The sequence below is a fragment of the Callithrix jacchus genome, chromosome 13 (assembly GCF_049354715.1).
Source record: "Callithrix jacchus isolate 240 chromosome 13, calJac240_pri, whole genome shotgun sequence".
Classification (NCBI taxonomy): Eukaryota; Metazoa; Chordata; class Mammalia; order Primates; family Cebidae; genus Callithrix; species Callithrix jacchus.
The window spans coordinates 113,147,906-113,161,552 of NC_133514.1; the positions used below are offsets into that span (position 1 = coordinate 113,147,906).

Consider the following 13,647-nt stretch of genomic DNA (forward strand, 5'->3'; position numbering starts at 1 on the left):
TTAGTTTTTTAAGGAATCTCCATACTGTTTCCATAGTGGTTGTACTAGTTTACATTCCTACCAGCAGTGTAAAAGTGTTCCCTTTTCACCAGATCCCTGCCAACACATCTATGATTTTTTCTCTGTTTTGGTTATGCCATTCTTGCAGGAATAAGGTGGTATTGCATTGTAGTTTTGATTTGCAATTCCGTGATTGTTAGTGATGTTGAGCATTTTTCTCAGATGCTTTTGGCCATTTTTATATCTTCTTTTGAGAATTGTCTATTCACATCCTTAACCTACTCTTTGATGGGATTATGTGTTTTTTTTTCTTGCTAATTTTATTTGAGTTCTTTGTAGATTCTGGTTATTGTCCTTTGTCAAATGTATAGATTGTAAAGATTTTCTCCCACTCTGTGGGTTGTCTGTTTACTCTGCTGATTATTTCTTTTGCTATGTGGAAGCTTTTTAGTTTAATTATGTCCATCTATTTATCATGGTTATTGTTGCATTTGCTTTTGAATTCCTGGTCATGAAGTCTTTGCCTAAGCCACTATCTAGGAGGGTGTCTCTAATGTTACCATCTACAATTTTTATAATTTCAGATCTCAGATTTAAGTCTTTGATCCATCTTGAGTTGATTTTTGTATAAGACGAGAGAAGAGGATCCAGTTTCATTCTTCTACATGTGGCTTGCCAAGTATTCCAGTACCATTTGTTGAATTGGGTGTCCTTTCTTCACTTTATGCTTTTGTTTGCTTTGTCGAAGATCAGTTGACTGTAAGTATTTGGCTTTATTTCTGGGTTCTCTATTTTGTTGCATTGGTCTACATGTCTGTTTTTATACCAGTACCATGCTGTTTTGGTGACTGAAGCCTTGCAGCATAATTTCAAGTCAGGTTATGTAGTAATGACTCCAGATTTGTTCTTTTTGCTTAGTCTTGGTTTGGCTGTACGGCTCTCTTTTGGTTCCATGTGAATTTTAGGATTGCTTTTTGTAGTTCTGTGAAGAGTGATGGTATTTTAATGGGAATTACATTCAATTTGTAGATTGTTTTTGTCAGTATACTCATTTTCACAATATTGATTCCACCCATCCATGAGCAAGGAATGTGTTACCATTTGTTTGTGTCATCTGTGGTTTCTTTCAGCAGCATTTTGTAGTTTTCCTTGCAGAGGTCTTTCACCTTTTCTATTAGGTATATTTCTAAGTATTTTATTTATTTATTTATTTTTTGCTGTTATTGTAGAAGAGGTTGGGTTCTTGATTTGATCTTCAGCTTGGTCACTGTTGGTTTATAGCAGAGCTACTGATTTGTGTTCATTGGTTTTGTATCCTGAAACTTTGCTGAATTCATTTATCAGTTCTAGGAGCTTTTTGGAGGAGTTTTTAGGGTTTTCTAGGTATATGATCATATCATCAGCAAACAGTGTGACTTCCTCTTTACTGATTAAGATGCCCTCTATTTCTTTTTCTTGTTTGATGGCTCTGGCTAGGACTTCCAGTACTATGTTGAATAGAAGTGGGGAGAGTGGGCATCCTTGTCTTGTACTAGTTCTCAGGGGGAATGCTTTCAACTTTTTCCCATTCAGTATTATGTTGGCTGTGGGTTTGTCATAGATCCCTTTTATTACATTAAGCTATGTCTCTTGTATGCCAGTTTTGTTGAGGGTTTTAATCATAAAGGGATGCTGGATTTTGTCAAATGCTTTTTCTGTGGCTGTTGAGATGATCATGTGATTTTTGTTTTTAATTCTGTTTATGTGATATATCACATTTATTGACTTGGTGTGTTAAAGTGTCCCTGCATCCCTGGTATGGAGCTCACTTGATCATGATGGATTATCTTTTTGATATGCTGTTGGATTTGGTTAGCTAGTATTTTGTTAAGGATTTTTTGCATGTATATTCTTCATGGATATTGGTCTGTAGTTTTCTTTTTTTGTTATGTCCTTTCTTGGTTTTGGTAATCAGGTGATACTGGCTTCATAGAATGATTTAGGGAGGATTCCCTCTTTCTCTGTCTATGGAATAGTGTCAGTAGGATTGGTACCAATTCTTCTTTGATGTCTGATAGAATTCAGCTGTGAATCCATCTGGTTCTGGACTTTTTTGTGTGGCCATTTTTTTTTTATTACCATTTCAATCTTGTTGCTTGTTATTGGTCTGTTCAGAGTATTTCTTCCTTGTTTAATCTAGGAAGGTTGTAGAGTTCCAGGAATTTATCATCTCCTCTAGGTTTCCTAGTTTATGCACAGAAAGGTGTTCATAGTAGCCATGAATGATCTTTTGTATATCTGTGGTATTGATCCTAATATCTCCCATTTCTTTCTAATTGAGCTTATTTGGATCTTCTTTCTTCTTTGGTTGGTTAATCTTGCTAATAGTGTATCAACATTATTTATCTTTTCAAAGAACCAGCTTTTTGTTCTGTTTATCTTTTGTATTTTCTTGTTTCAATTTCATTTAGTTCTGCTCTGATCTTGGTTATTTCTTTTCTTCTGCTGGGTTTGGGTTTGTTCGTTTTTCTCTAGTTCTTTAAGGTGTGACCTTAGATTGTCTGTGCCTTTTCAGACTTTTTGATGTAAGCATTTAAGGCTATGGACTTTCCTCTTAGCACTGCCTTTGCTGTGTCCCAGAGGTTTTGATATGTTGCATCACTATTATTGCTCAGTTCAAAGAATGTTTTAATTTCCGTCTTGATTTCATTGTTGACCCAGAGAACATTCAAGAGCAGACTATTTAATTTCCATGTATTGGCATGGTTTTGAGGGTTCCTTTAGCAGTTGATTTCCAGTTTTATTCCACTGTGGTCTGAAAGAGTACTTGACATAATTTCAATTTTCTTAAATTTGTTGAGACTTGTTTTGTGGCCTATCATATGGTCTGTCTTGGAGAATGTTCCATGTGGTGATGAATAGAATGAGTATTCTGTAGTTTTGGGGTAGAATGTTCTGTAAATATTTGTTAAGTCCATTGGTCCCAGGGTACAGTTTAAATCCATTGTTTTGTTGTTGCTCTTGTTGACTTTCTGTCTTGATGACCTGTCTAGTGCTGTCAGTAGAGTATTGAAATTCTCCACTATTATTGCATTGCTATCTCATGTCTTAGGTCTAGTAGTATTTGTTTTATAAATTTGGGAACTCCAGTATTAGGTGCATATATATATATAGGATTGTGATATTTTCCTGTTGGACCAGTCCTTTTATCATTATATAATGTCTGTTTATCTTGTTTAACTGGTGTTGCTTTAAAGTTTGTTTTCTCTGATATAAGAATAACTACTCCTGCTAGCTTTTGGTGTCCATTTTCATGGAATATCCTTTTCCACCCATTTCCCTTAAGTTTATGTGAGTCCTTATGTGTCAGGTGAATCTTTGAAGACAGCAGATACTTGGTTGGTGAATTCTTATCCATTCTGCCATTCTTTATTTTTTAAGTGGAGCATTTAGGCCATTTACATTCAATAGTGCAAAGCACTATTCTATTCATCATGCTATTTGTTGCCTGAACACCTTGTTTTCTTTTTTTTAATTGTATTTTTATTTTATAGGTCCTGTGAGATTTAAGCTTTAAGGAGGTTCTATTTTGATATATTTCAAGGATTCGTATCAAGATTTAGAGCTCCTTTTAGCAGTTCTTGTAGTGTTGGCTTGGTAGTGGTGAATATTCTCAACACTTGTTTGTCTGAAAAAGACTATCTTTCCTTCATTTATGAAGCTTAGTTTTGCTGGATACAAAATTCTTGGCTAATAATTGTTTTGTTTAAGGAGGCTGAAGATAGGACCCTACCCCGTCTAGCTTATAGAGTTTCTGCTGAGAAATCTGCTGTTAATCTGATAGGTTTTTCTTTATAGGTTACCTGGTCCTTTTGCCTCACAGCTCTTAAGATTTCTTCCTTCAAATTAATTTTAGATAACCTGATGACTGTGCCTAGGTGATGATCTTTTTGTGATAAATTTCCCAGGTATTCTTTGAGCTTTTTGCATTTGGATGTCTAGATCTCCAGCAAGGCTGGGAAAGTTTTCCTTGCTTATTCCCTCAAGTATGTTTTCCAAACTTTTAGATTTTACTTCTTTCTCGAGAATACCAATTATTCTTAGGTTTGGTCAATGAACATAATCCCAAACTTCTTGGAGACTTTGTTCATTTAAAAAAAATTCTCTTGTCTTTGTTTTTGTCAGATTGGATTAATTGTTCATAGTAGCCATGAAAACCTTGTCATCAAGCTCTGAAATTCTTTCTTCTGCTTGTTCAATTCTATTGCTGAGACTTTCTGGTGCATTTTGCATTTCTTTAAGTGTGTTCTTTATTTCCAGAAGTTGTGATTGTTTTTTATTTATATGATCTATTTCACTGCAGATTTTTCCCTTCATATCTTGTATTATTTAAAAAATTTCATTAATTTGGACTTCACCTTTCTCTGGTGCTTCCTTGATTAGCTTATTGTGGACCTTCTGAATTCTTTGTCTGGTGATTCAGGGATTTTTTCTTGGTTTGGATCCACTGCTGGTGAGCCAATATGATCTTTTGGGGGTGTTAAAGGACCTTATTTTGTTATATTACCAGATTTTTTTTCTGTTTCCTTCTCATTTGGGTAGACTATGTCACAGGGAAGATCTGGGCCTCAGGGACTGCTGTTCAGATTCTTTTGTCCCATGGGGTGCTCCCTTGATGTCATGCTCACACTGTTTACCTAGGGATGTGGCTTCCTGAGAGCCAAATTGTAGTGATTGTTATTTCTGTTCTGGATATAGCCACCCAGTGGAGCTACCAAGCTCTGGACTGGTACTGGGGGCCAACAGGGGGAGTGTCTGCACAGAGTCCTGTGATGTCAACCATCTTTGGGTCTCTCAGTCAGGGATAGCAGCACCTGCTGTGGTGGAGGTGGCAGGGGAGTGAAATGGATTCTGTGAGGGTCTTTAGTTATAGTTTTGTTTATTGCACTAGTTGTGTGCTGGTTGACCTCTTGACAGAGGGTGGCGCTTTCAAGAGAGTATCAGCTGTGGTAGTATAGGGATGATCAGGTGGTAGGCAGGGCCATAGAGCTCCGAAGAGAATATATGTCCTTTGTCTTTGGGTACCAGGGCTGGTAGAGAAAGATCATCAGGTGGGGGTGGGGTCAGGAGTATTTGAGCAGGCCTTGCTGTGGCTGCTGTGGGGGATGGGAGTGTGGTTCTCAGGCCAATAGAGTTCTGTTCCCTGGGGGAACAGCTTCTTCTGTGTCATGCAGGTCACCAGGGAAGTCGGGTAGAGCCAGCAGTTAGAGACCTCACTCAGCTTCCACGCAGCCCAGAAGGCTGGTCTTACTTCCACCATGCCCTCGCCTAATAGCACAGTTTGTTTCAAGGCAGTGGTGAGCACAGCTGAGAACTTTCCCCAGGCTACCACCCTCCAGGCTGTGAAAATAAGCAGGGCTTTTAGGTTTTGCACCTCACTTCTGTACTATGTCTGGATTTACCCCTTCCTCCAAGTTCTGTTCAGGAAGCTTTCCATTTGGGCAAATTTGTTGCAGAATTCAGCTGGAAGTTTCCTTTTCCCTACGTTCTTTTCCCAGTTCCTCTGGCAGCCCTCCCCAAGGACTTCTGTGAGACAAAGTCAAAATGGTTTTCCTGGGGACCAAGAGAGCCCACAGGGCTCTTCCTACTTTTTCTTCTACCCCTGTATTTCAGTCAGCTCTCTAAAATTGTCTCAGCTCCAGGTAAGGTCAACTTCTCTCGTGATCTGAACCTTCATGTTCCCTAGTGAGGGTGTGTGTTCAGGAGTGGGCAATCCCTCTTTCACACTTTGGGCACTTGCAGTTTTTGTGCTGTCTCCCAGGGCCTGTAGGAGCAATCTGCTTTCTTCAGAGGGTCTGTGGACTTTCTCAGCTTTCCTGGTGTGTTTCTGTATTAGTTCTTGGAGTGAAAGTTCATGATGTGAGTCTCCACACCTTGCTCTTTACGTCCAAGATGGAACTGCAATTTTGTCCTGCATCCTGTCTGCCATTTTCCTAACCTCTGATCCAAAATAAGAATTCTTCTCAGTTGGAATACATTTTTATTCTGTCTGGGCAAGTTTAGGAGTGGCTATTTATATAAGTGTACATATGCATGTAGTAGGCTCCTATACCTTTCCCATAGAGTTTTTTAAAACCTTGTAACTGGTTCAAACATTTCCTTCTTTCACTCTGTGATTATGTTTTGGGGAAAAGAGGTGTTACTTAGACAGTCCTCTTGGTTATACAAAAGCTGGCAGGCTAGCAGCCATTTTTCTGGGACTTGGGGCAACCAGCATTTCTCATGATTTTATTGGAGTGCATTTTGTAGAGACCTCCAATGTATCAAGCTGTGGTGATGGCCATTAGCAGGAGGGTGGGAATGGACCAGTTTACACTAGGAAATTGTATTCTTTCGAGAGGTCAGTTACCACAATTCTTCCCAAGTCCAGCTAGGAGATTTGTTGATGTGTATTATGGTAGCACTAGTTGAGATCCAGTGACAGGAAAGGGAATCAAAGATCTTGAAACAGAATTTCTTTGAGAAAAGTATGAGTCAAGGTTGGAGACTCAAACTCAAGGCATGGACCTAAGAATTCAAAGTGTGATGTTCCAGTACAATGGATGCTAGAAAGTTCTCTCATTTCAGCCACTGTGCTACAGTGGCTGTGTGTGAGGACCACTAGCTGACCATGAGAGTGTGAAATAAAATAAACTGCTGTCCCAACATTCAACTTGAGTCTTCTGTTGTGGCTTGTCTTGGGACCTGGACCTGGGATTAATAGATCCCAGGATGCCTTTTTTGGTCCAGGTCCCAAGTATCATACATCAGATGGTGTAGGATCACTCACAGCGTGCATGGTGTGGAAAAGAGAAGCAACAGCAGCATTGAACTTACTGAGTACCTGCTTGGACACAGGACTGAGCTCTCATCAGACTAAGTAAGACCTTGTGCTTCAAGCATATTGTACGTGGGGGCACATGCCATGTGCAAGGAGGAGGATCTCATGAAGACAATGAGACTTCTGGTTAGGCAGCTTGGATCATGTGACTCATCTGACATTTAAATAAATACTTTAAACTTCTTTGGTGATATATTGCCTTCTAGTGTCATAGACTGTGGTTGTTCAACAAAGGATGTTTTAAGGCAGGATATGCAATGATGTGAAGGCACAATCTTATCGACTCTTCACTATTTTTTAATCAGTATTGCCCACCACCCTTTATATTTTTTCATTCTGGTAGCTATGAATTCTTTTTTGTATTTAGTGCTCACTGAATAGAGGTACCACAGAAATACAAAGAGAATGAAATTCTCAGCTTTTCAAGTTGCAGAGCTGACTTCCCTAGTCCATATCAGAAGTAATTACCTTGAGATAAAATACTTTTTGAGACCCAGATCCAGGTGAGTTTTAGAGAATGAAGTAAAGTGCAATCTACTGAATGTGAGGCATTAAGAGATACAGTAGGCATCCAGGGGATGCAAGGCTGGTTCAACATACGCAAGTCTATAAACGTAATTCACCACATAAACAGAACCAAAAACAAAAACCACATGATTATCTCAATTGACGCAGAAAAGGCATTTGACAAAATTCAACAGCCCTTTATGCTAAAAACCCTCAATAAACTCGGTATCGATGGAATGTATCTCAAAGTAATAAAAGCTATTTATGACAAACCAACAGCCAATATTATACTTAATGGACAAAAACTGGAAGCATTCCCTTTGAAATCCAGCACTAGACAAGGATGCCCTCTTTAACCACTCCTATTCAATATAGTACTGGAAGTTCTAGCCAGAGCAATCAGGCAAGAAAAAGAAATAAAGGGTATTCAAATAGGAAAGGTGGAAGCCAAATTGTCTCTATTTGCAGATGACATGATAGTATACCTAGAAGACCCCATTGCCTCAGCCCCAAAACTCCTGAAACTGATAAGCAACTTCAGAAAAGTCTCAGGATATAAAATCAATGTGCAAAAATCACAAGGATTCCTCTACACCAATAACAGACTTAAAGAAAGCCAAATCAAGAACGAACTGCCATTCACAATTGCTACAAAAAGAATAAAATACCTTGGAATACAACTCACAAGGAACGTAAGGGACCTCTTCAAGGAAAACTACAAACCACTGCTCAACGAAATAAGAGAGGACACAAACAGATGGAGAAACATTCCATGTTCATGGTTAGGAAGAATGAATATTGTGAAAATGGCTATACTGCCCAAAGTAATTTACAGAATCAATGCTATCCCCATCAAGCTACCATTGACTTTCTTCACAGAACTGGAAAAAACCACCATGAACTTCATATGGAACCAAAAGAGAGCCCGCACAGCCAAGTCAATTCTAAGCAAAAAGAACACAGCGGGGGGCATCTCACTACCGGATTTCAAACTATACTACAAGGCTACAGTAATCAAATCAGCATGGTACTGGTACCAAAACAGAGATATAGACCAATAGAACAAAACAGAGGCATCGGAGGCAACACAACATATCTACAACCATACAATCTTTGATAAACCTGACAAAAACAAGCAATGGGGAAAGGATTCCCTGTTTAATAAATGGTGTTGGGAAAACTGGCTAGCCATGTGCAGAAAGCAGAAACTGGACCCCTTCCTGACACCTTACACTAAAATTAACTCCAGATGGATTAAAGACTTAAACATAAGACCTGGCACCATAAAAACCCTAGGAGGAAATCTAGGCAAAACCATCCAGGACATAGGAGTAGGCAAGGACTTCATGACCAAAAGACCAAAAGCATTGGCAACAAAAGTCAAAATAGACAAATGGGACCTAATGAAACTCCACAGCTTCTGCACTGCAAAAGAAACAGTCACTAGAGTGAATAGGCAACAAACAGAATGGGAAAAAATGTTTGCAGTTTACCCATCTGACAAAGGGCTGATATCCAGAATTTACAAAGAACTCGAACAGATTTACAGGAAAAAAACAAACAAGCCCATTCAAAATTGGGCAAAGGATATGAACAGACACTTTACGAAAGAAGACATATATGAGGCCAACAATCATATGAAATAATGCTTATCATCACTGGTCATCAGAGAGATGCAAATCAAAACCATATTGAGTTACCATCTCACACCAGTTAGAATGGCGATCATTAAAAAATCTGGAGACAACAGATGCTGGAGAGGATGTGGAGAAAAAGGAACACTTTTACACTGTTGGTGGGAGTGTAAATTAGTTCAACTATTGTGGAAGACAGTGTGGCAATTCCTCAAGGCCTTAGAAACAGAAATTCCATTTGACCCAGCAATCCCATTACTGGGTATATATCCAAAGGACTATAAATTGTTCTACTATAAGGACACATGCACACAAATGTTCATTGCAGCACTGTTTACAATAGCAAAGACCTGGAATCAACCCAAATGCCCATTAATGATAGACTGGATTGGGAAAATGTGGCACATATACACCATGAAATATTATGCAGCAATCAGAAATGATGAGTTTGCGTCGTTTGTAGGGACATGGATGAATCTGGAGAACATCATTCTCAGCAAACTGACACAAGAACAGAAAAATGAAACACTGCATATTCTCACTCATAGGTGGGGGACGAAAAATGAGAACACATGGACACAGGGAGGGGAGTACTAAACACTGGGGTCTATTGGGGGAAAAGGGGAGGGCCAGTGGGGGGGAGGTGGGGAGGGATAGCCTGGGGAGAAATGCCAAATGTGGGTGAAGGGGAGAAAGGAAGCAAGACACACTGCCACATGTGTACCTATGCAACTGTCTTGCATGTTCTGCACATGTACCCCAAAACCTAAAATGCAATAAAAAATTAAAAAAAAAAGAGATGCGGTAGGTATAATAAAAATTATACTTAAAGATCCTTAAATCCCAGAAAATAAACATTGGTAAAGTCAAAATTAAAGAAGGAATTTGGTCTCTTCTCTTTGCATTTATTTGCATTAATGCATAAATGCTGAAGTCTCTAAAGCAGTTGTAATTGCTGCTTCAGAAAGTCTTGGAATGCTCAGATGAAGAAATGGAGACTGATAAAACGGTGGCTATTAGAAATCTGGTGGGATGGGATAAGAATGTGAGTATCAGAAAAGTGATATCAGAAGGGCGTGGGATAAAAAATTCTGACCGTTCCCTCTGATGTCATTCTAGCTAGTTGCTGATTCAGTTTGTTACCACCAGCATCCAAAGAAGAATCTAAGTTCATTTTTAGAGTAAGTGAAAACATTCATGTCCTGTAGACTGACAATAGCATGCCAGTTATAATTGTGTTGAGTTCATGGATACCTCACAGATCCTCAGACATTTATGTCACCAAATTCTAATGTAAACTGATGAATCCCAACTGGTCTTAAAACATTTCCACATGGAATTAAGAACTCAAATTCAGGGGGACATCCATGGAGCAATGAAGAAGGAAGAGGAGGGCATTGACCAAGCAGGTGCGCAGATGAGCAGAACCAACTTGGAGGATCAGAGTTCATAACCAGGTGTGATAGTTAATACTGAGTGTCAACGGCTTGGATTGAAAGATGCAAAATATTGATCCTGGATATGTCCGTGAGCGGGTTGCCAAAGGAGATTAACATTTGAGTCAGTGGGTTGGGAAAGTCAGACCCACCCTTAATCTGGGTAGGTACCATCTAATCAGCTGCTATCACAGCTAGAATATAAAGCAGGAAGAAAAATGTGAAAAGACTCGACTGGCTTAGCCTCCCAGCCTACATCTTTCTCCTATGCTGGAAGCTTCCTACCCTTGAACATCAGACTCCAAGTTCTTCAGCTTTGGGACTCAGACTGGTTTCCTTGCTCCTCAGCTTGCAGAGGGTCTATTGTGGGACCTTGTGACCATGTGAGTTAATACTCTTTAATAAACTCCCCTTTGTGTATATATATATATCTATCCTGTTAGTTCTGTCCTTCTAGAGAACCCTGATGAATACACCGGTGAAGTTTATTTTTTTAGTAGATTGGATTATAAGATATGATGATTTTCACATTAATGGGGCTTGCTAGCAGTTGTTCTCCTACTCAAGGAGAATTGCTGTTGTGTTTCCATGTATTGATATATTATTTTGGATGAATTATCCTTTCATATTATATATCATAGAAGTTGGGATCAGTTTTTACTTGAAGGATATACCATTTCATTGAAGACCACAAAAATTAAGACAAAAGAACAAAGGGAACTCTAAGATACTCAATTGTTAGCAAGTTGAGAGTCGTCTTTGTTTCTAGGTGATGCTGACAATTTGTAGGTAAAACCACAACCAGTTTCAATATAGCATTCATATTTGTGTTGTTTAACATTCTCGGAATGATAGTAGTATTGTGAAAAGAACAATCCATCAGAGAAACCTTGATGTGTTAGCCGAGGCCCCTTCCACCAACTTTGTGCAAAACAAAAATGAAAGTGTGAGGATCCTCTTAAGGAAGGTGTCTCCATCGCTGTATAACTGAAAGTCTCTCGCTTTCAGGCCAGGATTTCTTCTTGGTTATTTCATTGTATTTTGCAAAAACCTTAATAGTGAGGACTAAATAAAAGTTTATCTGTTTGGGTCTCCCATTGTGAATGTATCTTATGTTTGAGATTTATTTCCTCAATTAGGCCTTTGAACATTAGTATATCACAGAGCTTAAACACAAACTGCGTTAGGCATTTCCATTCAACACAGAGCTTTTAGTGTGGTTCATGATGAATATTTTGCATTTTCCTTTTTTCTAAAGACCTAGGGAATTGTTATATAAGTTGTTAGTAATGTGTCTTAAACAGCTCAAAATCATGCTATGAAAGCTCCACTCTGTGTAATTCATACACAATTCAGCAGCATTTTCCTCTGCTTTCCCCTGGGAAAATGTGAAATATGATGCCCTGTAGAATTGTAGATTGGTAATGCTAATATTTCTTCTTCCCCAAATTTACTCGCAAGAAGTTAAAAACATTGGCTTAATGGTTAGAGGATGAAAATTCTGGGCCCAATTCTGTTGGTTTTTTGCTGTGACCTCAGACAAGTCGTACAAATTCTTGGAAGCAAGGTTTCCTCTTTGCAATGGGCAAATCTCAAAGAATGTTGGCATCTACTTAACATTCTCCCAAGTTGTGAAAATCAAAGAGAGTATTAGATGGCACTAGTGTTTGAAAATAGAAATGTATGATCATTAGAGAAATGGAACTCAAAACCACAGTGAGACACTATCTCACACCAGTCAGAATGGCTATTATCAACAAGTAGAAAAATAACAGATGTTGCAAAAAGGAACACTTATACCCTGTTGGTGGGAGTGTAAATCACTTCAACCATTGTAGAAAGCAGTGTGGTGACCTCACAGACCTAAAGATGAACTACCATTTAATCCAGCAATCCCGTTACTGAGTATATACTCAAAGGAATGTAAATAATTCTATTGTAAAGACACATGCACACGCATGTTCATTGTAGCACTATTCACAACAGCAAAGATATGGAATCAACCTACATGCCCGTCAATGATAGACTGAATCAAGAAAATGTGGTACATATACACAATGGGATACTGTACAGTCATAAAAAAGAATGAGATCGTGTCTTTTTAGTGAACATGGATGGAGCTAGAGGCTTACCCTTAGCAAATTAATGCAGAAATAGAAAACCAAATACCACGTATTCTTACTTATAAGTGGGAGTTAAATGATAAGAACACATGGACATGTGGCGTGAAACAACACACACTGGAGTCTACTGGAGGGTGGAGGGAGGAAGGGGAGAGAGGGTCAGTAAATATAACTAATGAGTACTAGGCTTAAGACGTGGGTGATAACATAATCTGTACAATAAACTTCCACGGCACAAGTCTTATCTATGTAACAAACCTGCACTTGTACCCCTGAATTTAGAAGTTAAAAAAGAAAGTGGGATCTATATATAGTGAAAAATTAAGGAGACAATCTAGAAAAGAGGGTGAATTGTTGTATATAATAAACTGAATATGTTCTGAATTGCCCATAGTGCAGGTGCCCACCTTCTCCCCCACCCCAGTTCATGCTTGTGGTTTTCACACTTAAGCCCAAATTATCTACCTCCTCCTTTCAGAGGTTGATATTCTCTTGCTGTAGGGAGTTATATGATATTTCATAAGATATATCAGATGCAGCCTAATTGTCAGAGTAACCTAAGAGTTGTAAGTAGTTACCAACAATTGGAAGTCCATGATTTTTACATTTGTTTAGTTTCCTTCCTGTGGTGAGTGTTTGGTTATATCCAAGGTCTAATGGGTTTTGAAGGCAAAACTGATGAATTTACAGGCTTCTCTATCTGCCTTGATAGTAGAATTTTCTCAAATCTATGCATTGGAGCACGACATTGCTTTGAATTTGAATATTTAACCTTGTGGCATTCTTTTTAATCAAAGATTTCTTTTTTGCCTTCTCTCAGCAAAATCTTTTAGAAATTTTACTTTTTGTTTTTTTTCAGTAAACAAATCTTTATCTGACAATGGAAATGGCTGGAGATGCACCTTCACAAAACCATCACTGATGTTCCCCTGACGTGTGCTGCCCCAGTTTTATAAATTAGAAATCTGGTCATCTCAGCTTAGTCTCTAAGCAGCGCCAGCTGTCTTCTCTTTCGAACACTGCAAAGATGCTTTGAAGCTGCTTCTGTATTTGTGTAGTGTTGGCAACATTAGCACAGAAAGATTTGA

The 13,647-nt window shown here is 38.7% G+C and overlaps 1 long non-coding RNA gene across 12 annotated transcripts in view; it reads left to right on the forward strand.

The window, feature by feature from the left end:
* LOC108587907 (uncharacterized) overlaps nt 1–13,647 on the forward strand; it is a 651,298-nt gene that overhangs the window by 41,915 nt on the left and 595,736 nt on the right. For 8 of the 12 annotated variants that reach the window (XR_013525356.1, XR_013525361.1, XR_013525367.1 and 5 more), the window contains one exon: nt 585–759. The exons of the other annotated variants lie outside the window; for them this stretch is intronic. This is a non-coding gene — a long non-coding RNA (uncharacterized LOC108587907). The remainder of the gene's footprint in view (nt 1–584; nt 760–13,647) is intronic. 12 annotated transcript variants of the gene reach the window in all.